General features: G+C 46.9%; 1 protein-coding gene across 1 annotated transcript in view; it reads right to left on the bottom strand.

Annotated features, from left to right (window-relative positions):
- Positions 1-27,288, bottom strand: part of MOSPD2 (motile sperm domain containing 2) — a 200,850-nt gene that overhangs the window by 141,954 nt on the left and 31,608 nt on the right. The window lies entirely within an intron of this gene.

The raw sequence follows: 27,288 nt of genomic DNA, 5'->3' as shown, positions 1-27,288 counted from the left end.
CATTTGTTTCTTGACCTCGCCGCAGTCAGGAGAGCGTCCCAGTACAGAAAAATAATGACTCTTACTATAGAAGGAAACCATCCTACTATCATCACTCTGGTGAAATGGCAATGACAATCCTGAATAGCAAAAACAGGTAAGCTTAATGCGGATGGCACCGCATTTAAACCCTCTTTCTTCTTTTACAGGTTGGAAATCCCTGCCCTGAGAGATTCCATCTTGTATTTCAACTACTTGAGTAGAAAACTTTTTTGGGATTGTTCTGACCGAGCTGTCCGGGCTCAGAAGCACGAAAAAGCTTTTTTTTTTTTTTTTTTGACAGAGACAGCAGGACAAAGGCCGATCCTGACCCAACTCTTGTATGGCGTTGCATACTACCTCTCCAGAGGAGAATCGGTAAGAGCTATTTAAAAACTCAGTGAGGGGAATCATTTGGAAGACTCGAGTATGTCCCCCTTTGGACTCTACTCTTAACTCACTGTGTCAAGTCCATTCTAGGACTGACTGAAGAGTAATAGACGAGTTCCCCCCGGTGTGGGCTCCAGCAAGAGAGATCCAGCGACCTGCGGTGGATGTGGTAGAAACAGAGGACGACATCAGGTTCTGCGAGGTTGAAAAGGCTGCAGACCTCTTATCTTTTCACCTCCCTCTACCTACAAAGGGAATAAAAACGGTATCCAACCGGTCAAAATGACTGCATCCCCCCAAAAATGCGTCACCAACTGTTGTGATGGAACATAACACAAGAAGGTAGACTTACCAGTGGTATCTGCCGAGATCAACTTAACCAAGTCATCTCCAAAAGAGATTATCCCTTCCTAGGGAAGATACTCCTGTATTTCTCGGAGTCAGTGCATACCTCTTGTAGTCGCACGGCAGCAAGCTGCAATGTTCTAGATAAGACCCAAGGAATATCCCATTTCTCCCCAGGGTAATTATATCGGATAACAAGGTAACCGACCATCTCTGAATACAAGCACACCCCCATGCGTATGTAATGCAAATATCATCAAAGCATATAATTAAAATTATAACTTAGCTTCCTGTATACGTTGGTGACAGGGCCCTGTGTAGACCAGGAGTAGACATTCACTTTATTCTAGCCACGGCGGGAGAAGAATAAACACTCGGACTCCTCGTGAGGATTCGAGACCATCTTGTCACGGCTGACCTAGAGCTTCATCAACAGAGCGACCAGCACATGAGAAGGAATAACTTCACTTCAGCATTCATAATAAAATTTAATATAAATGTACACATTTAACTACACATATATCTATATATACACATCATATCTATCTATTCTCTCTCTCTCTATATATATATATATATATATATATACATATACATACAATATCTGTCAGGAACATCAGGGTCCCTAGTGACATTTATGTGTTCTGAATGTGTATGAACATGTACTGAATGCCAATGTTGTGGATCTAATCAGGAAACATTATGGCCGACATAGAACATAGTATTCGTGTCGACAACAGGGAGTAGTGGCTGGGCAAAATAAAATTTGTGTGACCCCGAGGGATCTGAGGGAAACATATACCTAATTTCACTAGGACGCCCCCACAAATACTATCACGTCTGTGCTCGAGCTACAGCTCACTGCAAACGTACCATACATATATACACCTACAGGTATAGGTTTTTTATATAATTTTACACCCAGTCATAATAGTTGGTGCCGACAGGGTCACCCACATACTTCTGTGTTCCCCAAACAGTGCTTAATTTGGCAAAGCTTACCACTAGTGACATGCTGACACTTAATCTCATGAATCAAGTACCATCTGGAGTCGGCAATGCCGACAGAGGAATACCCATATCTGTTTCTGGTAGATCACTCACACATGTCGACACACGTGTACTAAACACCCACCAACATTGCTAACATGGGCAGATTTCTGACAGGGAAAACACAGAAAACTTTAACCAACTCCTTGTACACACGCATATATATATATATATATATATCTATATCTATATCTATCTATAGTGCTTCATGGTTGAACCTATATTGCACTACATAACTGTGCCCCCCCCCCCTCAGTTTACACTGTTAGGTGTTTAACAGTGTTTTGGCGAGCCCAGCATCTCTGTGAGGAGAAAATGGCGCTGTATAAAGTTGTGAAGGCTAAGCCACGCCCCCTTCTCGGCGCACTTCAGCACCACTATCTTTTTACATTTTTATACTGGCGGGGGTCTGTATACAGTGCCTATGCATCTTTGCCAGGCTTATATTGTGAGGTATATTTCTGCCCAGGGCGCCCCCCCTGCGCCCTGCACCCTCGTAGTGGCGCTTGTATGTGGGAGCAATGGCGTGCAGCTCGACCGCTGCGCGTTACCTCCGAGACTCTGAAGTCTTCTGCCGTCACTGAAGTCTTCTGTTCTTCTAATACTCACCCGGCTTCTTTCTTCTGGCTTTGTGAGGGGGGTGACGGCGCGGCTCCGGGAACGAGCAGCTAGGCGAACCAAGTGATCAGACCCTCTGGAGCTAATGGTGTCCAGTAGCCTAAGAAGTAGAGCCCTTGAACTCAGAAGAAGTAGGTCTGCTTCTCTCCCCTCACTCCCACGATGCAGGGAGCCTGTAGCCAGCAGGTCTCCCTGAAAATAATAAACCTAACAAAGTCTTTTCAGAGAAACTCAGGAGAGCTCCCCTAGTGTGTGTCCAGTCTTCTCTGGGCACAGAGTGTAACTGAAGTCTGGAGGAGGGGCATAGAGGGAGGAGCCAGTTCACACCCATTCAAAGTCTTATAGTGTGCCCATGTCTCCTGCGGATCCCGTCTATACCCCATGGTCCTTTTGGAACCCCAGCATCCTCTAGGACGTATGAGAAATTACATTCTAATCATGTTCAGTGGTCATGTTATGTTGACTGGGGTAGTAGAACTCTTATGCCCATTGTGACAATATTGCATAAAGCGTAATTAGAGATCACTGTTTCTGAAGTGAAACACTACAAACTGCATTTACATGTTATCAACTAAAAGACCAACAGATGTGTCCTCTTACATCTAGCCTCCCTGCGCGTTAAACAGTCCTTTTAGTGACGCCATGTAAGGACTTGGTAGAGCCGAGTGTCTTTACGTGCAACTTTTTCTATTAAAATGTGTCTTATTCGTAACATGATGCAAATAGGATGAACATTCACAGAAGCAGCTTATGCTGATTAAAATTATATGCCTATATTCTGTGTGCAACTGTGGTTGTATCTGCATATGAAATGGTACGTTACAGTTATTTCCTAGAAAACACTATAATGTACTATTTTGCATGCAGTTACAGCCGCACACAGAATATAGGCATGCCACATATTATTTTAATCAGCTTAAGATGCTTGTGCGTACTATTAACATAGAAATGCAAATAAGACGGCAAAAAAAGATGACGGCGCTAAGAGTTACAGGGGACCTGTCAGCTCACTCACATCTGTATCTGAGAAGGTATATAAAAATTTAAATTAAGACCAATCCAGACAGCAAGACGGTGGTTTCAGTTTCTCCAGCTGAAACTGTAAGTATATACGTAGTACATAGGGAACTGAACTGCAGGTTGATAATGAAAAATTGTGTGAGAACAATATATTTTAGGGGCAGCGTTTACCTTTGAGATAAGTTTCAGCCTACCCTACATAATAATGAGATCACTGAAGATATTTTAGTTGGTTGAGAAAACCAATTGATAAATTACTCTAATTTGGTCAGTTCTACAAGGAGTTCATTCTAATCCCTATTAAGAATGCCATCCACTGTTAAGATTAGCTTTAACAGCCTTTAGCTCCTAATTAGTTCAGTTGCTGCAGCAACTTTACACAAAAATACAGGTGTCTTACATACTGTACATACATTCTATTGTCAAAGCAAATAGGGTCCCAGTTAGGGGACACAATTCTGGTGCTAGTTGGGAGGGGGTGTTACTGCCTACTGTTATTCATGGGTGGGATTTTTCTTTCTAGTTTAAAATCCTCGATTCATCTGTTCCAACACAAATCAGCAAGTTGGGGATTTTTTTACATGCTGTATTTTACTAAATCCCTGATGGATCACCACTCAGCGGGACTTTGTCTGTAGATATATGGCATGCATTACTGTTTGTTTTTTTTTTTTTACATTTTACATCTTTTACAACATGTAGCCTGTAAAGTACTTCACCAGAAATGAGTGTTATATACTAAGTAGAAGTTCAAATTAAGGGGGAGATTCAAATGTTTGAAAAGTCGGTCGGGTGTCTTTATTTTCCTGTCTACTAGGAAAAAACAGACTCCCAACTGACTTTTCAAACGTTTGAATCTCCCCCTAAAAGCAACATTCTCATGTTACAATAGCCGCCCAAACTCTTTATTTGTATTTATATGGCGGCAGTGGAAACTTTTATAAAAAAAATACATTAAGTGGATATAGAGAAATTCTAGGTTATTACCGGCATCTCCGTAAATATATATTCAATGTTTTTAGCAGGAACTTTGGCTATTTAAAAAATTATCCAACTTAAGTCACCTACTTGACTTCAATGCAAGGCAATCTCTTACATTCCTCAAGGCAACTGCGAAATTCAAGACTATGAGGGCTTATTCCCTAGATTACTTTCAGGCCCATCATTACACAGCCTCCATGGCACAGGCGTTCTCAGTTGCCAACTGGGATAACTCGTTAGACCATTATCTTTCTAGATCAGTACCCTCACTTAAGGCCATTTTTATTACAGATACCTAAGTGAAGCCCTACATCATGACTTGGTCAGCCAAGATGCACCAAAGGCTGACACAATTCCCAACTTTTTATATAAATGACTTCGTATGAGGATTGCTAAGATCGCACACTGCTGACTGGTAGTATATATAATGAGCTTTTCTTAAATGTGTATTATTTGTCCCCCCACAGTTGGCTTAGAATGGGTTTGTCCGATTCCATAATTGCCTTAGATGTGCCAAAGAGGAGGCTGACTTTTATTACTGTCTTTGGGAATGTCTAGTGGTTCAGAGCTTCTGGAGGAGGGTAAGGCGGGATGCCGAGACCCACCTAGTCAACTTCGTGCCTTTTACTTATCGGTGGGCCATTTTGGTCATTTTTCAGATGGGGAAAGAGACTTACTCCGGGCAGTAGGAAATGACTCCTATTAATTTTCAATCAAATAGGGGGACACTTACTTTTATTTTTCAAATGGATTGGGTGGAGACGATGTATGCTAAACAGTAGAAGGCTTCTTTCATTTTTGATACATTGGAAAGTTTTATTGCTACTTTGACAACACCAATGCAGCCCAAAATCTATCATAGCATGCGTCTAATCCAGTGGTACGAAATTTTAATTTTCTGGGTGACCCTTCCATTACGTTGCCCGATGGGTGAGTGCCAGACACCCTTTTGTTTTATTTTTAAATTGTGTCTTACTTACACATCTATCCAAGCATTATGTACGTGTTTATATTACATAAGTCATGAGCTATATAGATGCCTATATACTGTGGGTAGGGGCTGAAATGCTGGCGATCAAAATTCAGACCAAGGGCATCCCGTTTGCTAGAATCCAGACAGGGGTTGGGAAACAATTCTAACTGATCCCCCTGCAGTCTGACCCAAACTGCCCCTTCATGCAGCCTAAACCTAACCTTTCCCCTCCCCGCAGCTTAACCCTAACCCCCCTCCCCGCAGCCTACCTCTCCGGTGGCCCGGCAGTCCGTTGATCGGGATGCCGGTGCCGGCATTCTGATCTGTGAAGGGATTCCGGCGTCGGAATTTTGACAGCTGGGATCCCGACCGTATCCCTATATTGTAATGGATGTCCTTGGAAATGTGCTAGGAGATGCTTTGTTGTATGTTGCTTATCACCATGTGTAAGGTTTCTTATGCTTAAATCATATGCCTATGTCTTGCAAAATTGTGCACTGTGTTTTTGCTTCAATTAAAAAAAAATTATAATCCAACTAATGACTAAAACTTTAACTTAAAATCAATTCTCGTAACTACTATGTTCTGGCCTGATAAGAGGCATTGAAGGGACTTTGACCAGTTTCTCCTTACACTAAGCTATATATTGGACATCCAATGGGTAGGAAATACTTCCTTCATATGAAGTTGATGACTTCCAATACTCTGACTGGTGAATGGCCAATGTACAGAGATATTGGAAAGTGATCTATTTGGGTCTACACTGTCTCCACAAGACAACTGGCAGGAAGTCTGCGCTGGGTTTTCACCTAAGAGTTTTCTGTACTGTACAAAGTACTAAAGTGCCATCTATGTTGTATAAAATGAATAAATGTTTCTTCAGTTGTGCAGGATTCACTGGAATATGGCGTGTTGTATAGAGGTCGCAAGAACAGGTCACTTTCAAGTATAGCTCTTTGGCCCAAATGTACTAAGCATTAACAAGTGAGAAAGTGGAGACGGATAAAGAGTGATAAATGACCAGCCAACCAGCTCCTAACTGTCATTTTGCAAAAACAGCCTGTAACATGGCAGTTAGGAAGCTGATTGGCTGGTCATTTACCACTCTTTGGGGGAGATTCAATTGTTTGAAAAGTCAGTTGGGCGTCTGTTTTTTCCTGTCTGTTAGATAGGAAAAAAACAAACACCCAACTGACGTTTCAAACATTTGAATTCCCCCCTTTATCTGTCTCCACTTTATCACTTGTTAAGGCTTAATACATTTGGGCCTTTATTTCTCTAGATTTCAAACAATGGATAAAAGTGCTTACTTCCATTTGCTCCATGTCAAGAGATCCAGCAACCATTTTGTCCACATACTGTAATTTGATACAGGTGGCTCAAATTCTGTGTTATATACCAACATAAAAAATATACTATTTGCAAAGTGTCAATAAAAAAAAACCTACATCATGTGCCCATATTCTGCCAGCTCATTTTAAGTTTATTACTTCCAATTTTAAAAAGTAAAGATTTAAAATACATTACATGTACACTTTTGATTAGCGTTATACTGGCCAGACAAAGATCCACAGATGAATATTTGGAGGATGATTGAAGGCATGCACATTTCATCTATCGGTCTGTAACTCCGTGAACTAAGCACACGCAGTGTTTGTTTAGTTAGGGGTGAATTGCATGGCACCATGAACAAGCTTTTTCATTATACAGTACCATGTAACCTCTAATAACATCAATGAACAGAGAACCAGCTGAAACTGGCAAGAGAATGTGGGCACTGCTTAATTCCCATGGTAACTAGATTAACTGCAAAACTGCAGGCACAATTGTGTTGTCTCATAGGATGTACAATCACTGAAGGTCATTTACATTTAGATTCAAACCAACTGATCCATGGCACGTTATAAACCATTTTGTAACCTCTCCAACTTCTATTTAAATAATGATAACTTTTCTCCTTCCTCTGTGCTGGAGAAGGCAGAATAGTAAAACATTATAGAAGGACCACTGTTGTAGGAACTGTGTAAGTAACATGGAAACACACACATTTATTTTTTTCTACATGTATAGCGCTCAAGACGATTTGCACAATATTTCTGATAAAGTATTATTTATAGTTTTATACATATCTACCTGTTGACTTAAGAATCCAGCTGACCTGTATCACATGAGGTTAAAAAGATAGTAGGCATCATTACTGCATATCTACTATGATCAGTGCTTAAAGTGGTCCTCGAGAGGTGGTGGAACTCACCCTCCCTCCCCACGGCACGCATGTATTAATAGGATTTTAATTACCTACCGGTAAATCCTTTTCTCGTAGTCCGTAGAGGATGCTGGGGTCCACATTAGTACCATGGGGTATAGACAGGTCCACTAGGAGCTACTGGCACTTTAAGAGTTTGAGAGTGCAGGCTGGCTCCTCCCTCTATGCCCCTCCTACCAGACTCAGTCTAGAAACTGTGCCCGAGGAGACGGACAAGTGCGAGATTCACACCAGCTCACACACACGACAAACCAAGCTAACCAGCTTGAAAAATCAGCAACGGCTGAACAAGATTACTTAACCAAGTAACATAACAGTACATAACCAAGAACTAAGCAGTACTGTACTAAGTAACCACTGCAGGATCACAAAGCGCTGGGCGGGCGCCCAGCATCCTCTATGGACTACGAGAAAAGGATTTACCAGTAGGTAATTAAAATCCTATTTTCACTTACGTCCTAGAGGATGCTGGGGTCCACATTAGTACCATGGGAATGTACCAAAGCTCCCAGAACGGGAGAGAGAGCACGGAGGCTCCTGCAGAACTGATTGACCAAACTTCAGGTCCTCAGCGGCCAAAGTATCGAACTTGTAGAACCTTGAAAAACGTGTTCGACCCAGACCAAGTAGCAGCTCGGCAAAGTTGTAAAGCCGACACCCCACGTCCAGCCGCCCAGAAAGAACCCACCTTACGAGTAGAGTGGGCCTTAAAAGACGTCGGACACGGCAATCCTGCTGTAGAATACGCATGCTGGATAGTGAACCTGATCCAGTGAGAGATTGTCTGCTTAGAAGCAGGACACCCAAGTTTCTTGGGATCATACAGGACAAACAGAGAGCCCGATTTTCTGTGACGTGCAGTCCTCTTCACATATATTTTCAAAGCCCTTACAACATCCAAGGACTTTGATGAAATTGAGGAGTCAGTAGCAACTGGCACCACAATAGGTTGGTTGATATGAAATGCCGACACAACCTTCGGAAGCAACTGCTGACGTGTCCGGAGCTCAGCTCTTACAAGACAGAGCCCCCAACTCCGACACACGTCTAACAGAAGCTAAGGCCAACAAAGTGAAAGCCTTCCACGTGAGAAATTTGACCTCAACCTCCTGTAGAGGCTCGAACCAATCCGATTGGAGGAACTGTAACACCATGTTAAGATCCCAGGGCGCCATAGGCGGCACAAAGGGAGACTGGATGTGCAGAACCCCTTTCAGAAAAGTCTGAACCTCAGGGAGAGAAGCCAACTGTTTCTGGAAGAAAATGGATAGGGCCGATATCTGCACCTTTACGGATCCCAACCTCAGGCATATATCCACAACTGCTTGCAGGAAGAGGAGAAACCGTCCCAGTTGAAACTCCACCGTAGGAAACTTCTTGGACTCACACCAAGATACATAATTTTTCAAAATACGATGGTAATGTTTAGACATTACTCCTTTCCTAGCCTGTATCAGGGTAGGAATAACCTTGTTCGGAATGCTCTTCCGAGCTAATATCTGGCGTTCAACCTTCATGCCGTCAAACGTAGCCATGGTAAGTCTTGATAAGCGAACGGCCCCTGCTGCAGCAGGTCCTCCCGAAGAGGAAGAGGCCTCGGCTCTTCTAGCAGTAGATCCAGAAGATCCGCGTACCAAGCCACTCTTGGCTAGTCCGGAGCAATGAGGATTGCCTGAACTCTTGTTATCCTTATGAGCTTTAGAACTCTTGGAATGAGTGGAAGTGGAGGAAACACGTACACCAACTGGAACACCCACTGAGTCACTAGGGCGTCCACCGCCACGGCTTGTGGGTCCCTCGACCTGGAACAATACCGCCTAAGCTTCTTGTTGAGACGAGAGGCCATCATGTCGATTTGAGGTACAATCCAAAGATCTGTTACCTCCGCAAACACTTCCGGATGGAGTCCCCACTCTCCTGGATGGAGATCGTGTCTGCTGAGGAAGTCCGATTCCCAGTTGTCTACTCCCGGAATGAAGATTGCTGAAAGCGCCAATGCGTGTTTTTCTGCCCAGAGAAAGATTCTTGTTACCTCTGACATTGCAGCTCTGCTCTTCTTTCCGCCCTGTCGGTATATGTAAGCCACCGTCATTACATTGTCCAACTGCACTTGAAAAGCTCGATCTTGCAGAAGATGGGCCGCTTGGAAAAGACCGTTGCAGACGGCTCTTAGTTCCAGAATGTTTATTGGAAGGCTGGATTTCAGGCTTGACCACTGTCCTTGGAAGGTTTCCCCCTGAGTGACTGCGCCCCAGCCCCGGAGACTTGCATCCGTGGTTAGAAGAACCCAGTCCCGAATCCCGAACCTGTGGCACTCCAGAAGGTGAGGTAGTTGCAGCCACCAGAGGAGTGAAATCCTTGCTTTCGGCGACAGACGTATTCTCTGGTGCATGTGTAGATGAGATCCCGACCACTTGTCCAGAAGATCCAGTTGGAAAGGCCGAGCATGAAACCTTCCGTACTGTAGAGCCTTGTAAGAGGCCACCATCTTCCCCAGAAGGCGAATGTACTGATGAACAGAAACCCGGGCTGGCTTCAGGACATCCCGGACCATTGTTTGTATCAGCAATGCTTTCTCCTCCGGGAGAAACACCCTCTGCACTTTCGTGTTGAGGATCATTCCCAGAAAAGATAACGTCCTGGTCGGCTCCAAATGCGATTTTGGAAGATTCAGGATCCAACCGTGTTCCCTGAGTAGATGAGTCTTGAGTACAATGGACTGCAACAACTTCTCCCTGGACGATGACTTTATTAGCAGATCGTCCAGATATGGGATTATGTTCACCCCCTGTCTGCGGAGGAGAACCATAATCTCTGCCATCACCTTGGTGAACACCATCGGTGCGGTGGAGAGGCCGAATGGCAGTGCCTGGAATTGATAGTGACTGTCTAACAGTGCAAATCTGAGATAAGCCTGGTGAGGTGGCCAAATCGGAAGGTGGAGGTATGCATCCTTGATATCCAGGAATACCAGAAATTCTCCGTCCTCCAGACCTGAAATCACAGCTCTGGGAGACTCCATTTTGAATATGAACACCCTCAGGTAAGGGTTCAACGATTTCAAGTTCAAAATTGGTCTGACCGAACCATCCGGTTTCGGTACCACGAAAAGGTTTGAATAATAACCCTTGGTTTGCATATGAGGTGGAACTGGGACAATGACCTGTGACTTCTCTAATTTTAGGATGGCTTCCTATAGGATAGCCCTGTCTGTCAGCAAAGCTGGCAAGCCTGATTTGATGAATCGGTGAGACGGGAGTTCTTGAAACTACAGTCTGTACCCCTGGGACACAATACCCTGTACCCAGAGATCCAGGCCGGACGACACCCATATGTGTCCGAAACATCTGAGTCTCGCACCCACCAGCCCGTCCTCCAGGCTTTGAGGTCTACAGTCATGCTGAGGAATTTGAGGAACCAGAAGCAGGTCTCTGGTCCTGGGAGCCTGCGGGTGCAGGTTTTTTGGATTTTGCCCGACCACCTCTAAAGAAAGTGGTAGGAGTCTTGGACTTTTTTGCCTTAGCGGTCCGAAAGGACTGCTGCACAGCTGAAGAATATGGTTTCTTCATAGAAGGTGTAGCAAAGGGAAGGAAAGGTGACTTACCCGCAGTTGCCGTGGAAATCCACGCATCCAACTCCTCCCCAAATAAAGCCTGACCCATGTAGGGTAGGTTCTCCACACTTCTCCTGGATTCCGCGTCTGCAGACCATTGGCGTAGCCAGAGTCCCCTGCGGGCTGAGACCAACATGGAAGATATCCGTGCAGTCAGCAAACCCAGGTCCTTCATGGATTCCACCATGAACCCCGCAGAATCCTGTATGTTACGTAAAAACAATTCAATGCCACTTCTATCCATTGTATCCAAATCCTCTAGTAATGTGCCTGACCACTTTACTATGGCTTTAGAAATCTATGCACAGGCAATAGTGGGCCTTAACGCCACTCCTGAAGCAGTGTAAATGGATTTGAGCGTAGTGTCAATTTTATGATCAGCCGGTTCTTAGAACGCGGTAGATCCAGGGACAGGTAAAACCACCTTTTTAGACAGTCTGGAGATAGATGCGTCCACAATGGGTAGGTTTTCCCATTTACTCCTATCTTCCTCAGAGAAGGGAAAAGCAACCAGAACCCTTTTTGGGATCTGGAATTTTTTCTCCAGGTTTTCCCAGGATTTTTCAAATATAGCGTCTAATTCTTTAGACGCAGGGAAGGTTAGCGAGGCTTTCTTATTGTCAGTGAAGTAAGCCTCCTCACCCTGCTCAGGTGCGGTGTCATTAATGTTTAACACATCTCTAATGGCCTCAATCATAAGCTGCACCCCCTTAGCAAGGGATGCCGTCCCCCTCAGCACCTTTCCATCACCGTCTGCAGTATCAGAATCGGTATCCGTGCCATCTTGCATAATTTGGGCAAGTGCACATTTCTGTGGGAACATGCTAGGGGATTTTGCAGGAATAGGGACAGAGCCGGACCAAACTGCCATAGACATCTTCAACACCTGAGTTTCAGTCTCAGTATTAGCTACCCTAGTAGAGATCTGAGAGATCATTCCTTTGATAGAAGTTAACCACTCAGTTTCAACAATAGGGATCTGAGACAAAGCATTACAATCCTGTGTACATGGAATGGATCCCTCCTGAGAGGAAACATCTTCTGCAGCATATGACACAGAGTCACTAGACATGGCTATGTGAGATATTAAACACTCACACACACACAGGGAAAATAAGATTTTAAACGGACGTTAGAGAAAATAAGATTTTAAACCTACCGGTAAATCTTTTTCTCGTAGTCCGTAGAGGATGCTGGGACTCCGTAAGGACCATGGGGATAGACGGGCTCCGCAGGAGACATGGGCACCTTAAGAAAGACTTTGACTCTGGGTGTGCACTGGCTCCTCCCTCTATGCCCCTCCTCCAGACCTCAGTTAGAGAAACTGTGCCCAGAGGAGACGGACAGTACAAGGAAAGGATTTTTGTAATCCAAGGGCAAGATTCATACCAGCCACACCGTATAACTTGTGATATACTACCCAGCTAACAGTATGAAAAACAACATAGCATCAGTCCAAGACCGATGAAACTATAACATAACCCTTATGTAAGCAATAACTATATACAAGTCTTGCAGAAGTAGTCCGTACTTGGGACGGGCGCCCTGCATCCTCTACGGACTACGAGAAAAAGATTTACCGGTAGGTTTAAAATCTTATTTTCTCTAACGTCCTAGAGGATGCTGGGACTCCGTAAGGACCATGGGGATTATACCAAAGCTCCCAAACGGGCGGGAGAGTGCGGATGACTCTGCAGCACCGATTGAGCAAACAGGAGGTCCTCCTCAGCCAGGGTATCAAACTTATAGAACTTTGCAAAGGTGTTTGACCCCGACCAAGTAGCAGCTCGGCACAGCTGTAGTGCCGAGACCCCTCGGGCAGCCGCCCAAGAAGAGCCCACCTTCCTAGTGGAATGGGCTTTAACCGATTTCGGTAACGGCAATCCTGCCGTAGAATGCACCTACTGAATTGTGTTACAGATCCAGCGAGCAATAGTCTGCTTTGAAGTAGGGCCGCCAACTTTGTTGGCTGCATACAGGACAAACAGTGCTTCTGTTTTTCTGATCCTAGCCGTTCTGACCATGTAAATTTTCAAAGCCACCACATCAAGGGACTCGGAATCCTCCAAGTCACGTGCAGCTACAGGCACGACAATAGGTTGGTTCATATGGAAGGATGAGACCACCGTAGGCAGGAATTGAGGACGGGTCCGCAATTCCGGAAAACCAGATAGGGGCTTTTATGTGATAAAGCCGCCAATTCCGACACTCGCCTAGCCGAAGCCAAGGCTAACAACATGACCACCTTCCAGGTAAGATATTTCAACTCCACTGTCTGAAGTGGTTCAAACCAATGTGACTTAAGGAAACTTAACACCACGTTAAGGTCCCAAGGCGCCACCGGAGGTACAAAAGGAGGCTGAATATGCAGAACTCCCTTCACAAAAGTCTGTACTTCAGGTAATGAGGCCAATCCCTTTTGAAAGAAAATGGATAAGGCCGAGATATGAACTTTAATGGAGCCTAATTTTAGGCCCAAATTCACTCCAGTTTGTAAGAACTGAAGAAAACGGCCCAGGTGGAATTCTTCCGTAGGAGCATTCCTGGCCTCACACCAAGAAACATATTTTCGCCATATTCGGTAATAATGTCTAGATGTCACGTCCTTCCTAGCCTTTATTAGCGTAGGAATAACCTCATCCGGAATACCTTTTTCCGCTAGGATCCGGCGTTCAACCGCCATGCCGTCAAACGCAGCCGCGGTAAGTCTTGGAAAAGACCGGGACCTTGTAGTAACAGGTCCTGCCTTAGAGGACGAGGCCACGGATCTTCTGCGAGCATTTCTTGCAGACCCGGATACCAGGTCCTTCGTGGCCAATCTGGAACAATGAGAATTGTTCTCACTCCTCTTTCTTATTATCCTCAACACCTTGGGTATGAGAGGAAGAGGAGGAAACACATATACCGACTGGAACACCCACGGTGTCACTAGGGCATCCACAGCTACCGCATGAGGGTCTCTTGACCTGGCGCAATACCTTTGTAGCTTTTTGTTGAGACGGGACGCCATCATGTCTATTTGGGGTAGTCCCCATCGACTTGCAATCTGCGCGAAAACTTCCTGATGAAGTCCCCACTCTCCCGGATGCAGATCGTGTCTGCTGAGGAAGTCTGCTTCCCAGTTGTCCACTCCCGGAATGAACAATGTTGACAGAGCGCTTACATGATTCTCCGCCCAGCGAAGAATCCTGGTGGCTTCCGCCATTGCCACTCTGCTCCTTGTGCCGCCTTGGCGGTTTACATGAGCTACTGCGGTGATGTTGTCTGACTGGATCAGAACTGGTCGATTGCGAAGTAAGATATCCGCTTGATGTAGGGCGTTGTATATGGCCCTTAGTTCCAGGATGTTGATGTGAAGACAAGTCTCTTGACTTGACCAAAGTCCCTGGAAATTTCTTCCCTGTGTGACTGCTCCCCAACCTCGGAGGCTCGCGTCCGTGGTCACCAGGATCCAGTCCTGAATGCTGAACCTGCGGCCCTCTAGAAGGTGAGCCCTGTTTAGCCACCACAGGAGAGATACTCTGGCACTGGGGGACAGGGTGATCCTCTGATGCAATTGCAGATACGATCCGGACCATTTGTCCAATAGGTCCCATTGGAAGGTCCTTGCATGGAATCTGCCGTATGGAATGGCTTCGTATGTTGCCACCATCTTTCCCAGAACTTGAGTGCAATGATGTACTGACACTTGTTTTGGTTTCAACAAGTTCATGACTAGAGTCATGAGTTCCTGTGCTTTTTCCGTCGGAAGAAAAACCCTTTTCTGGTCTGTGTCCAGAATCATGCCCAAGAAGGGCAGACGAGTTGTAGGATTCAGCTGCGACTTTGGAATATTGAGAATCCAGCCGTGTCGCTGTAACACATTCAGTGAAAGTGATACGCTGCTCAGCAACTTCTCCCTTGATCTCGCTTTTATGAGGAGATCGTCCAAGTACGGGATAATTGTGACACCCTGCTTGCGCAGGAGCACCATCATTTCTACCATTACCTTGGTGAAAATTCTCGGGGCCGTGGAAAGCCCAAACGGCAAAGTCTGAAATTGGTAATGACAATCCTGTACCGCAAATCTCAGGTACGCCTGATGAGGAGGATATATGGGGACATGCAGGTATGCATCCTTTATGTCCAGAGACACCAAAAAATCTCCCCCTTCCAGGCTGGCGATGACCGCACTGAGCGATTCCATCTTGAACTTGAACCGTTTTAAGTAAAGGTTCAGGGATTTTAAATTCAAAATGGGTCTGACCGAACAGTCCGGTTTCGGAACCACAAACAGAGTTGAGTAGTACCCCTGCCCTCTTTGAAGCAGGGGAACCTCTACCACCACTTGTTGCAGACACAATTTGTGAATTGCCTGTAAAACTATCTCCCTTTCCAGGGGTTGTTCCGGTAGGGCCGATTTGAAAAACCGTAAAGGAGGCACTTCTTCGAATTCTAGCTTGTAACCCTGGGAAACAATTTCTATTGCCCATGGATCTTCCGTGATGCGGCCCTTGCGCGGGCCACCTGTCCCGGGGCTGACGGGGATCACATTGTGCCGCTGCTCCCCTCCACGGCCGGCTGACTCCCTCCCTCACACACCGCAGTGCCTGCTCCACAACTCCTGTGACACCCCCTGCTCCTGGTGGACACAATACTGGTTTCCCTAATTGCAGGCAGTGTTCTCCTTGTGGCTCCCCTCCCTGGATGTAAGTGGGCACTCTTGCACCTTAGTCCGGCTCATGACAGAGAGGACATCAGAGATTCTTCCTGCCTGCTCACCATTGCACTGCCGCTCCCGCTTGACGTCAAGTTGGGGTGGCACATCCGGAAAATTTAGAGGTGATTATCTCTGTCTCCTCTCCCTCTACTGAGCTTTGAGAAGGGAGTACCCTGGAGGGTTACTGATTGTCCCTACGCGAGGCCCCCGCCGCTGCTACGGGCCACTGGCTGGTCCGTGCACCCGCGATTGCCCCTATCAGCAGATTCCTACGGTCGTCTTATTATCATCTTATATTCCTCTGCTGCACTGACCCTGGGTCACCTCGGCAATCCACTCCACTTCACCGTGGATTCCTATTCACTGTTGCCCAAATCTCTAAGAGGCGCTCCATGGCGCACCTGATGCCTGTCCTAGGCTAGTTCGTCCTGCGGTCAACTGGCGTTAGAGGGTCAGCTACCCTTATAGCCGGGGTATCTCTCTGGATTATTTTCCGGATTCACCTGTGATCTCCTAAGCGGAACTGCTATTCTTGGTACATATTTCCTTGCCTCTCCCATTCTATTATGTTGCAAAAAAAACGCAAGTCCAATGCTGTCAAAAAACCCAGCATTCTTCGTGCATGGGAGAAAGCAGGTTCTACTTCTCGTAATTCTTCAACTACAGATCGAATGTCGGATTCGGAGGACGCTCCGTCGCCAAAAGCTCACCTCACCACCCAAGACATCATCTCTATTGTCACTAAAACTATTCAAACTGAAATGAGGTCGGCGCTCACAGAATTTAGAAATTAACTGACCGACTTGGGCACACGTACTGATTCCCTGGAACGTAAGATGGATGAGGTTTGCCAGTACCAAGCAGTGATTGAGCAGGAACTAACCGACCTCCGCGCAGATGTCGATCTTCATGGAGACCGCTTGGAGGACCTGGACAATCGGAACCGCAGAAATAATATTAGGGTCCGCAACATTCCAGAGAGTGTTACCTTGGAGACCCTCCCAGGTTTTCTAGAGGGCCTGTTCCTGAAGCTGGTCCCCGGTACTCCGAAAGACCTGCTCTTACTAGACAGAGCACATAGGGCGCTCCGCCCTCGGCCTCCCCCAACTCAGCCGCCTCGGGATGTCATCCTACGCTTCCACTATTACAAGACAAAAGAAAAGCTCATGTCTGCTGCACGGGAACATCAATCTGTAGATTATTCTGGCACTCAACTTCAAATATACCAAGACTTGGCGCCTTCTACAATTAGAAAACGCCGGGACCTTGCTGCTATTACCAAAGCCCTCCGCACTCATTCTATTAAATATAAATGGGGATTTCCTTTTCAGCTCCAAATTACCAAAGATGGATCCCATCACTCAGTTAAAACCCCTGCTCAAAGCTACGACCTTCTCAAGACTCTTGGCATTCTTGACACTCTCCCTGACGAGCTTAGGAATCAACGCACTTCTGCATCCTCATTGAGACCTCTGGCACCTACTCCTGATTGGTCTATTAAATTACATGGCTTTCTTATGACCAAGGATACGTAACTATGCTCTGTTTTATTATTGTAAAATGTTTTGCCCTTTTTTTTCTCTCCCTCCCCAACATTCTGACCGTACTGATCTAGTTGTTCTACGGACTGTTTGATCTTTGGGACTTATGTACGACAGCCCTACCTGGTCCCATTTGGACAATGATTATTGTGCCTTGAACTGGTAAGGCTAATACTTTGCTTACTATAGTGGGACCGCCTCAGGCTATGGGCACGATATCGTAATTACTGTAATTCCGTTTCCTGTTGTAAAATTCATCAGTCGTTGGCTACATGTTTTCATATGAACCTGTTTGTTCCTTTTGTTTTTTTCTTCTCATAAGTATGGTTGCTCTCAATGTAATTGTTCTATTATATACTTGTCTAGTCATGTCCTGAAGTCAAATTTATTTTCTCATGTCTTGACCTGTTTATATCTCTGCACTTGCGCTTGACCGCAGGATGTATTTGTTCTTGTTTTCCATGTTCTGGTTCTTATTTACTATTTTCTTTTATTGTCACTACCCCCCACAACGAAGGTGCTGCCTTGTTGGCACTACCCCTTTCTCTTTTAGACCCTACCCGCTTTTAGGAATGGGTCTATCCTTTGAGTTCTCTCTCGCACTTATTCTGCTCTGTTTCTCTCTGTTTTTCTTAGTATTCTCTGTTTGGCCACGTCAATGGTTGTTCACTGCAATGCACTCTGATGACTATTACCCTCCATGACCTTGAAACGGTTATCCATTAATGTCAATGGTCTTAATTCCCCGACTAAACGTTCCATGGTGTTTAATTTCTTTGCTCGGCACAAGCCGGATATAATCTTTCTACAAGAAACTCATTTTTGAGCTCCCCACCCTTCTTTAAATTGTAAGAAGTACCCTCACACCTTTTACTCAACTATGTCTGCCAAGCGTAGGGGCACTGCTATAATGATCCACCGGAGTCTCCCCACAGTTATTCACGATTCTATCCTTGATGATGGTGGTAGATTTGTAATTCTCTCAGGTACCCTCAATCAAATTCCTATCACCTTGGCATCTGTGTACGCCCCAAACATGCAGCAGGGTTCCTTTTTTGGTATCTTCTCTGACCAGCTCTCTAAATTCTCGAATTCTAAAGTTATAGGGGTATATGCAATTCACGGCGAATCGCGGCAATTTTTCGCCGTTTTTTAATTCGACTCAATTCGCCAGGTGAATTCCAGCAGGTGGCTGCCGGAATTCACCATATTCAATGAAAAACGGGTTCGCCAGAATCGCGGGCGAAAATCGGCCGATTTGGCCGCGATTTTAAAAAACGGGAAAAAACGGGAAAAACCCGGAAAAAAAAATGGCGTGGGGTCCCCCCTCCACAGCATAACCAGCCTCGGGCTCTTCGAGCTGGTCCTGGTTCTAAAAATGCAGGGGAAAAATTGGGCAGGGATCCCCCGTATTTTTAAAACCAGCACCGGGCTCTGCGCCTGGTGCTGGTGCCAAAAATACGGGGGACAAAAAGAGTAGGGGTCCCCCGTATTTTTAACACCAGCATCGGGCTCCACTAGCTGGACAGATAATGCCACAGCCGGGGGTCACTTTTATGCCGTGCCCTGCGGCCGTGGCATTAAATATCCAACTAGTCACCCCTGGCCGGGGTACCCTGGGGGAGTGGGGACTCCTACAATCAAGGGGTCCCCCCCCCAGCCACCCAAGGGCCAGGGGTGAAGCCCGAGGCTGTCCCCCCCATCCAATGGGCTGCGGATGGGGGGGCTGATAGCCTTTTGTGATAATAAAAAGATATTGTTTTTTTCCAGTAGTACTACAAGTCCCAGCAAGCCTCCCCCGCAAGCTGGTACTTGGAGAACCACAAGTACCAGCATGCGGGAGAAAAACGGGCCCGCTGGTACCTGTAGTACTACTGGAAAAAAAAAAACCAAATAAAAACAGTACACACACACCTTGATAGTAAAAATAAGATTTTACTTACCGATAAATCTATTTCTCGTAGTCCGTAGTGGATGCTGGGACTCCGTCAGGACCATGGGGATTAGCGGCTCCGCAGGAGACAGGGCACAAAAATAAAAGCTTTAGGACTAGCTGGTGTGCACTGGCTCCTCCCCCTATGACCCTCCTCCAAGCCTCAGTTAGGATACTGTGCCCGGACGAGCGTACACAATAAGGAAGGATTTTGAATCCCGGGTAAGACTCATACCAGCCACACCAATCACACCGTACAACTTGTGATCTGAACCCAGTTAACAGTATGACAAACGTAGGAGCCTCTGAACAGACGGCTCACAACAATAACAACCCGATTTTTTTGTAACAATAACTATGTACAAGTATTGCAGACAATCCGCACTTGGGATGGGCGCCCAGCATCCACTACGGACTACGAGAAATAGATTTATCGGTAAGTAAAATCTTATTTTCTCTGACGTCCTAGTGGATGCTGGGACTCCGTCAGGACCATGGGGATTATACCAAAGCTCCCAAACGGGCGGGAGAGTGCGGATGACTCTGCAGCACCGAATGAGAGAACTCCAGGTCCTCTTTAGCCAGAGTATCAAATTTGTAGAATTTTACAAACGTGTTCTCCCCCGACCACGTAGCTGCTCGGCAGAGTTCTAATGCCGAGACCCCTCGGGCAGCCGCCCAAGATGAGCCCACCTTCCTTGTGGAATGGGCCTTGATAGATTTAGGCTGTGGCAGGCCTGCCACAGAATGTGCAAGTTGAATTGTGCTACAAATCCAACGAGCAATCATCTGCTTAGAAGCAGGAGCACCCAGCTTGTTGGGTGCATACAGTATAAACAGCGAGTCAGATTTTCTGACTCCAGCCGTCCTTGAAATATATATTTTCAATGCCCTGACAACGTCCAGCAACTTGGAATCCTCCAAATCGCTAGTAGCCGCAGGCACCACAATAGGCTGGTTCAGGTGAAACGCTGAAACCACCTTAGGCAGAAACTGAGGACGCGTCCGCAGTTCTGCCCTGTCCGAATGGAAAATCAGATATGGGCTTTTATACGATAAAGCCGCCAATTCTGACACTCTCCTGGCTGAAGCCAGGGCCAGTAGCATGGTTACTTTCCATGTAAGATATTTCAAATCCACCGATTTGAGTGGCTCAAACCAATGGGATTTGAGAAAATCCAAAACTACATTAAGATCCCACGGAGCCACTGGGGGCACAACCGGGGGCTGTATATGTAGTACTCCTTTTACAAAAGTCTGGACTTCAGGAACTGAAGCCAATTCTTTCTGGAAGAAAATCGACAGGGCCGAAATTTGAACCTTAATGGACCCTAATTTGAGGCCCATAGACAATCCTGTTTGCAGGAAATGTAGGAATCGACCCAGTTGAAATTCCTCCGTCGGGGCCTTCCTGGCCTCACACCACGCAACATATTTTCTCCAAATGCGGTGATAATGTTGTGCAGTCACCTCCTTCCTGGCTTTTACCAGGGTAGGGATGACCTCTTCCGGAATGCCTTTTTCCCTTAGAATTCGGCGTTCAACCGCCATGCCGTCAAACGCAGCCGCGGTAAGTCTTGGAATAGACACGGTCCCTGCTGAAGCAGGTCCCGTCTTAGAGGTAGAGGCCACTGATCTTCCGTGAGCATCTCCTGAAGTTCCGGGTACCAAGTTCTTCTTGGCCAATCCGGAGCCACGAGTATCGTTCTTACTCCCCTTTGCCGTATAATTCTCTGTACTTGTGGTATGAGAGGCAGAGGAGGAAACACATACACTGACTGGAACACCCACGGTGTTACCAGAGCGTCCACAGCTATTGCCTGAGGGTCTCTTGACCTGGCGCAATACCTGTCCAGTTTTTTGTTGAGGCGGGACGCCATCATATCCACCTTTGGTTTTTCCCAACGGTTCACAATCATGTGGAAGACTTCTGGATGAAGTCCCCACTCTCCCGGGTGTAGATCGTGTCTGCTGAGGAAGTCCGCTTCCCAGTTGTCCACTCCCGGAATGAACACTGCTGACAGTGCTATCACATGATCTTCCGCCCAGCGAAGAATCCTTGCAGCTTCTGCCATTGCCCTCCTGCTTCTTGTGCCGCCCTGTCTGTTTACGTGGGCGACTGCCGTGATGTTGTCCGACTGGATCAACACCGGCTGACCCTGAAGCAGGGGTTTTGCCAGGCTTAGAGCATTGTAAATCGCTCTTAGCTCCAGTATATTTATGTGAAGAGACATCTCCAGGCTTGACCACACTCCCTGGAAGTTTCTTCCCTGTGTGACCGCTCCCCAGCCTCTCAGACTGGCATCCGTGGTCACCAGGACCCAGTCCTGTATGCCGAATCTGCGGCCCTCTAACAGATGAGCACTCTGCAACCACCACAGAAGAGACACCCTTGTCCGTGGAGACAAAGTTATCCGCTGATGCATCTGCAGATGCGATCCGGACCATTTGTCCAGCAGATCCCACTGAAAAGTTCGTGCGTGGAATCTGCCGAATGGAATCGCTTCGTAAGAAGCCACCATTTTTCCCAGGACTCTTGTGCATTGATGCACAGACACTTTTCCTGGTTTTAGGAGGTTCCTGACAAGTTCGGATAACTCCCTGGCTTTCTCCTCCGGAAGAAACACCTTTTTCTGAACCGTGTCCAGAATCATTCCCAGGAACAGCAGACGTGTCGTCGGGGTCAATTGAGATTTTGGAAAATTCAGAATCCACCCGTGCTGTTGCAGCACTACTTGGGTTAGTGCTACTACGTCCCCCAGCTGTTCTCTGGACCTTGCCCTTATCAGGAGATCGTCCAAGTAAGGGATAATTAATACGCCTTTTCTTCGCAGAAGAAACATCATTTCGGCCATTACCTTGGTAAAGACCCGAGGTGCCGTGGACAATCCAAACGGCAGCGTCTGAAACTGATAATGACAGTTTTGCACCACGAACCTGAGGTACCCTTGATGTGAAGGGCAAATTGGGACATGCAGGTAAGCATCCTTGATGTCCAGGGACACCATAGAGTCCCCTTCTTCCAGATTCGCTATCACTGCTCTGAGTGACTCCATCTTGAACTTGAATTTTTGTATGTACAGGTTCAAAGATTTCAGATTTAGAATAGGTCTTACCGAGCCGTCCGGCTTCGGTACCACAAATAGTGTGGAATAATACCCCTTTCCCTGTTGTAGGAGGGGTACCTTGACTATCACCTGCTGAGAATACAGCTTGTGAATGGCTTCCAATACCGTCGCCCTGTCTGAGGGAGACGTTGGCAGAGCAGACTTTAGGAACCGGCGAGGGGGAGACTTCTCGAATTCCAACCTGTAACCCTGAGATACTACCTGCAGGATCCAGGGGTCCACCTGTGAGTGAGCCCACTGTGCGCTGAAATTCTTGAGTCGACCCCCCACCGCCCCTGAGTCCGCTTGTAAAGCCCCAACGTCATGCTGAGGGCTTTGCAGAAGCCGGGGAGGGCTTCTGCTCCTGGGAGGGAGCTGCTTGGTGCACTCTTACCCTTTCCTTTGCCTCGGGGCAGATATGACTGTCCTTTTGCCCGCTTGTTCTTATAGGAACGAAAGGACTGCGGCTGAAAAGACGGTGTCTTTTTCTGTTGGGAGGGGACCTGAGGTAAAAAGGTGGATTTCCCGGCTGTTGCCGTGGCCACCAAATCCGATAGACCGACCCCAAATAATTCCTCCCCTTTATACGGCAATACTTCCATATGCCGTTTGGAATCCGCATCACCTGACCACTGTCGCGTCCATAAACTTCTTCTGGCAGATATGGACATCGCACTTACTCTCGATGCCAGAGTGCAAATATCCCTCTGAGCATCTCGCATATAAAGAAAAGCATCCTTTAATTGCTCTATAGTCAATAAAATACTGTCCCTATCCAGGGTATCAATATTTTCAGTCAGGGAATCCGACCAAACCACCCCAGCACTGCACATCCATGCAGAGGCGATGGCTGGTCGCAGTATAACACCAGTATGAGTGTATATACTTTTCAGGGTAGTTTCCAGCCTCCTATCAGCTGGATCCTTGAGGGCGGCCGTTTCAGGAGACGGTAACGCCACTTGTTTTGATAAGCGTGTGAGTGCCTTATCCACCCTAGGGGGTGTTTCCCAGCGCGCCATAACCTCAGGCGGGAAAGGATATAATGCCAATAACTTCTTTGAAATTAGCAGTTTTCTATCGGGGTTAACCCACGCTTCATCACACACTTCATTCAATTCCTCTGATTCAGGAAAAACTACAGGTAGTTTTTTCAGACCCCACATAATACCCCTTTTTGTGGTACTTGCAGTATCAGAGATATGCAAAGCCTCCTTCATTGCCGTGATCATATAACGTGTGGCCCTACTGGAAAATACGTTTGTTTCTTCACCGTCGACACTAGATTCGGTGTCCGTGTCTGGGTCTGTGTCGACCGACTGAGGTAAAGGGCGTTTTACAGCCCCTGACGGTGTCTGAGACGCCTGGACAGGTACTAACTGGTTTGCCGGCCGTCTCATGTCGTCAACTGATTTTTGTAACGTGCTGACATTATCACGTAATTCCATAAACAAAGCCATCCATTCCGGTGTCGACTCCCTAGGGGGTGACATCACCATTACCGGCAATTGCTCCGCCTCCACACCAACAACGTCCTCATACATGTCGACACACACGTACCGACACACAGCAGACACACAGGGAATGCTCTATTGAAGACAGGACCCCACTAGCCCTTTGGGGAGACAGAGGGAGAGTTTGCCAGCACACACCCAAGCGCTATAAATATATAGGAACAACCCTACAGAAGTGTTGTTTCCTTTATAGCAGCTTAATATATCAATATCGCCAAAAAAGTGCCCCCCCTCTCTGTTTTTTTACCCTGTTTCTGTAGTGCAGTGCAGGGGAGAGTCCTGGGAGCCTTCCTCGCAGCGGAGCTGTGCAGGAAAATGGCGCTGTGTGCTGAGGAGATGGGCCCCGCCCCCTATTTTGGCGGGCTCTTCTCCCGGTGTTTGTGAGACCTGGCAGGGGTTAAATACATCCATATAGCCCCAGGGGCTATATGTGATGTATTTTTAGCCAGAACAAGGTATTATCATTGCTGCCCAGGGCGCCCCCCCCCAGCGCCCTGCACCCTCAGTGACCGCTGGTGTGAAGTGTGCTGACAACAATGGCGCACAGCTGCAGTGCTGTGCGCTACCTCATGAAGACTGAAAAGTCTTCTGCCGCCGGTTTCTGGACCTCTTCACTTTTCGGCATCTGCAAGGGGGTCGGCGGCGCGGCTCCGGGACCGGACTCCATGGCTGGGCCTGTGTTCGATCCCTCTGGAGCTAATGGTGTCCAGTAGCCTAAGAAGCCAATCCATCCTGCACGCAGGTGAGTTCACTTCTTCTCCCCTAAGTCCCTCGTTGCAGTGAGCCTGTTGCCAGCAGGACTCACTGAAAATAAAAAACCTAATAACTTTTTCTAAGCAGCTCTTTAGGAGAGCCACCTAGATTGCACCCTGCTCGGACGGGCACAAAAACCTAACTGAGGCTTGGAGGAGGGTCATAGGGGGAGGAGACAGTGCTTTTATTTTTGTGCCCTGTCTCCTGCGGAGCCGCTAATCCCCATGGTCCTGACGGAGTCCCAGCATCCACTAGGACGTCAGAGAAACTTTATTACACACTACCGACACACACATACTTACCTATGTTGACACGCCGACTGCCACGGTCTCCGACGATCCGAGGTACCTGTGAAAAAATTATACTCACCTTCCAGCGTCCAGAGGTAAATCCAGGTCCAGAGATAATCCACGTACTTGGCAAAAAAAAAAAAAACGAACACCGATCCACCGGACTAAGAAAGGGGTCCCATGCTTTCACATCAGACCCCTTTCTCCCGAATGCCGGGACATCACGTGACTCCCGTCACTGAAGTACCTTCAGCCAATCAGGAAGCGCTACTTCCGTGGCGCTCACCTGATTGGCTGTGCGCTGTCTGTGCTGTGACAGCGCATCGCAAAGCCGCTCCATTACTTTCAATGGTGGGAACTTTGCGGGTAGCGGGGGGGTTAACCCGCAGTCAGCCGCTGACCGGCGGGTGACCTCACCGCTAGCCGCTAAGTTCCCACCATTGAATAAAATGGACGGGGCTGTGTGATGCGCTGTCTGAGTTCAGACAGCACACAGCCAATCAGGTGAGCGCAACGAAGTTGCGCTTCCCGATTGGCTTTAGAGACCTTTATGTGACTGCTGTCACTGACAGGTCTCATTCGTGGAAAGGGGCCTCATGTGTCAGCATGGGACCCCTTTCAGTCCGGCATGGAGCGGGTGTTCGCTTTGTTTTTTTGCCAAGTACGTGGATGTATCTCTGGACCATGGCTGAGGTGAGTATATTGAACTTTTCTTTTCAGGTATCCGTGGATTCTACATGGAGAAGAGGACCGATGTCGGCGTGTGAACATAGGTAAGTATGTGTGTGTCGACGTATGAAATAAAGTTTTACTGTCGACGGTGTGTGTGTCCTGTTTTTATTTGGGTATTTTTTTCCCAGTAGTACTACAGGTACCAGCGGGCCCGTTTTTCTCCCGCATGCTGGTACTTGTGGTTCTCCAAGTACCAGCTTGCGGGGGAGGCTTGCTGGGACTTGTAGTACTGCTGGAAAAAACAATATTCTTTTTATTATCACAAAAGGCTATCAGCCCCCCCATCCGCAGCCCATTGGATGGGGGGGGACAGCCTCGGGCTTCACCCCTGGCCCTTGGGTGGCTGGGGGGGGGGACCCCTTGATTGAAGGGGTCCCCACTCCCCCAGGGTACCCCGGCCAGGGGTGACTAGTTGGATATTTAATGCCACGGCCGCAGGGTACGGCATAAAAGTGACCCCCGGCTGTGGCATTATCTGTCCAGCTAGTGGAGCCCGATGCTGGTGTTAAAAATACGGGGGACCCCTACTCGTTTTGTCCCCCGTATTTTTGGCACCAGCACCAGGCGCAGAGCCCGGTGCTGGTTTTAAAAATACGGGGGATCCCCTGTCAATTTTTCCCCCGCATTTTTAGAACCAGGACCAGCTCGAAGAGCCCGAGGCTGGTTATGCTTTGGAGGGGGGACCCCACGCCATGTTTTTTTAAGGATTTTACCGTTCCAGCAATAAAAAAAAAAAAAAAAAAAATATTTTAAAAAAAATATAAATAATATTTGTGCCTCCCCCCCCCCCCAAAAAAAGTACCTAATCCCTTCTAATATAAATAGATATGCTATTCCTAAAAAAAAAAACACCAAAAAAAACATGTTTAAATTTTTTTTTATTGTTTTCACCCTCCAAAGTGTGGCGGATTGAAAAAGACGAATTTGCTGTCTAAAAGCACTGCTGTCGAATTTCCAAACTTGAATTGAATATGCTTTGGTCGAATTGCAGCACTTGTATCATTGCAGAAAAGTCGAATTTGCAAAAATTCGAATTTCAAAAAGTCGAATTTTGAAAGTCCGTTTTTTGGTCGGAAAGCACTGAATTGCATAGGCGAATTTTTTTTTTGGTCGAAAATGACCCGAAATTCAACAATTTCGGGAATTCGACCGCAATTGCATATACCCCATAGTAGCTGGGGATTGTAACGTTACCCTTGACCCCCTTTTTGATAGGTCTCACCCTAGTACGGGCACGTCTACTCACACAAAGCTGTCCAAACTTTTACAAACCTGTATCTCCTCTCACAACCTGTATGATAGCTGGAGGACACTGTATCCGTCCGCTCGAGGTTACACACACTATTCACCCCCACACAACCTATACATTCGCATCAACTATATTTTTGTAGACCGCGACTCCACCCAAAACCTCCGAGGGGTGCAAATAATTCCAAGCAAAAGGTGGG

This window comes from Pseudophryne corroboree, chromosome 2 (genome assembly GCF_028390025.1).
Source record: "Pseudophryne corroboree isolate aPseCor3 chromosome 2, aPseCor3.hap2, whole genome shotgun sequence".
Classification (NCBI taxonomy): domain Eukaryota; kingdom Metazoa; phylum Chordata; class Amphibia; order Anura; family Myobatrachidae; genus Pseudophryne; species Pseudophryne corroboree.
The sequence above is the reverse complement of the archived record's forward strand: the minus strand, read 5'-3'. Positions and strand labels throughout refer to the sequence as shown.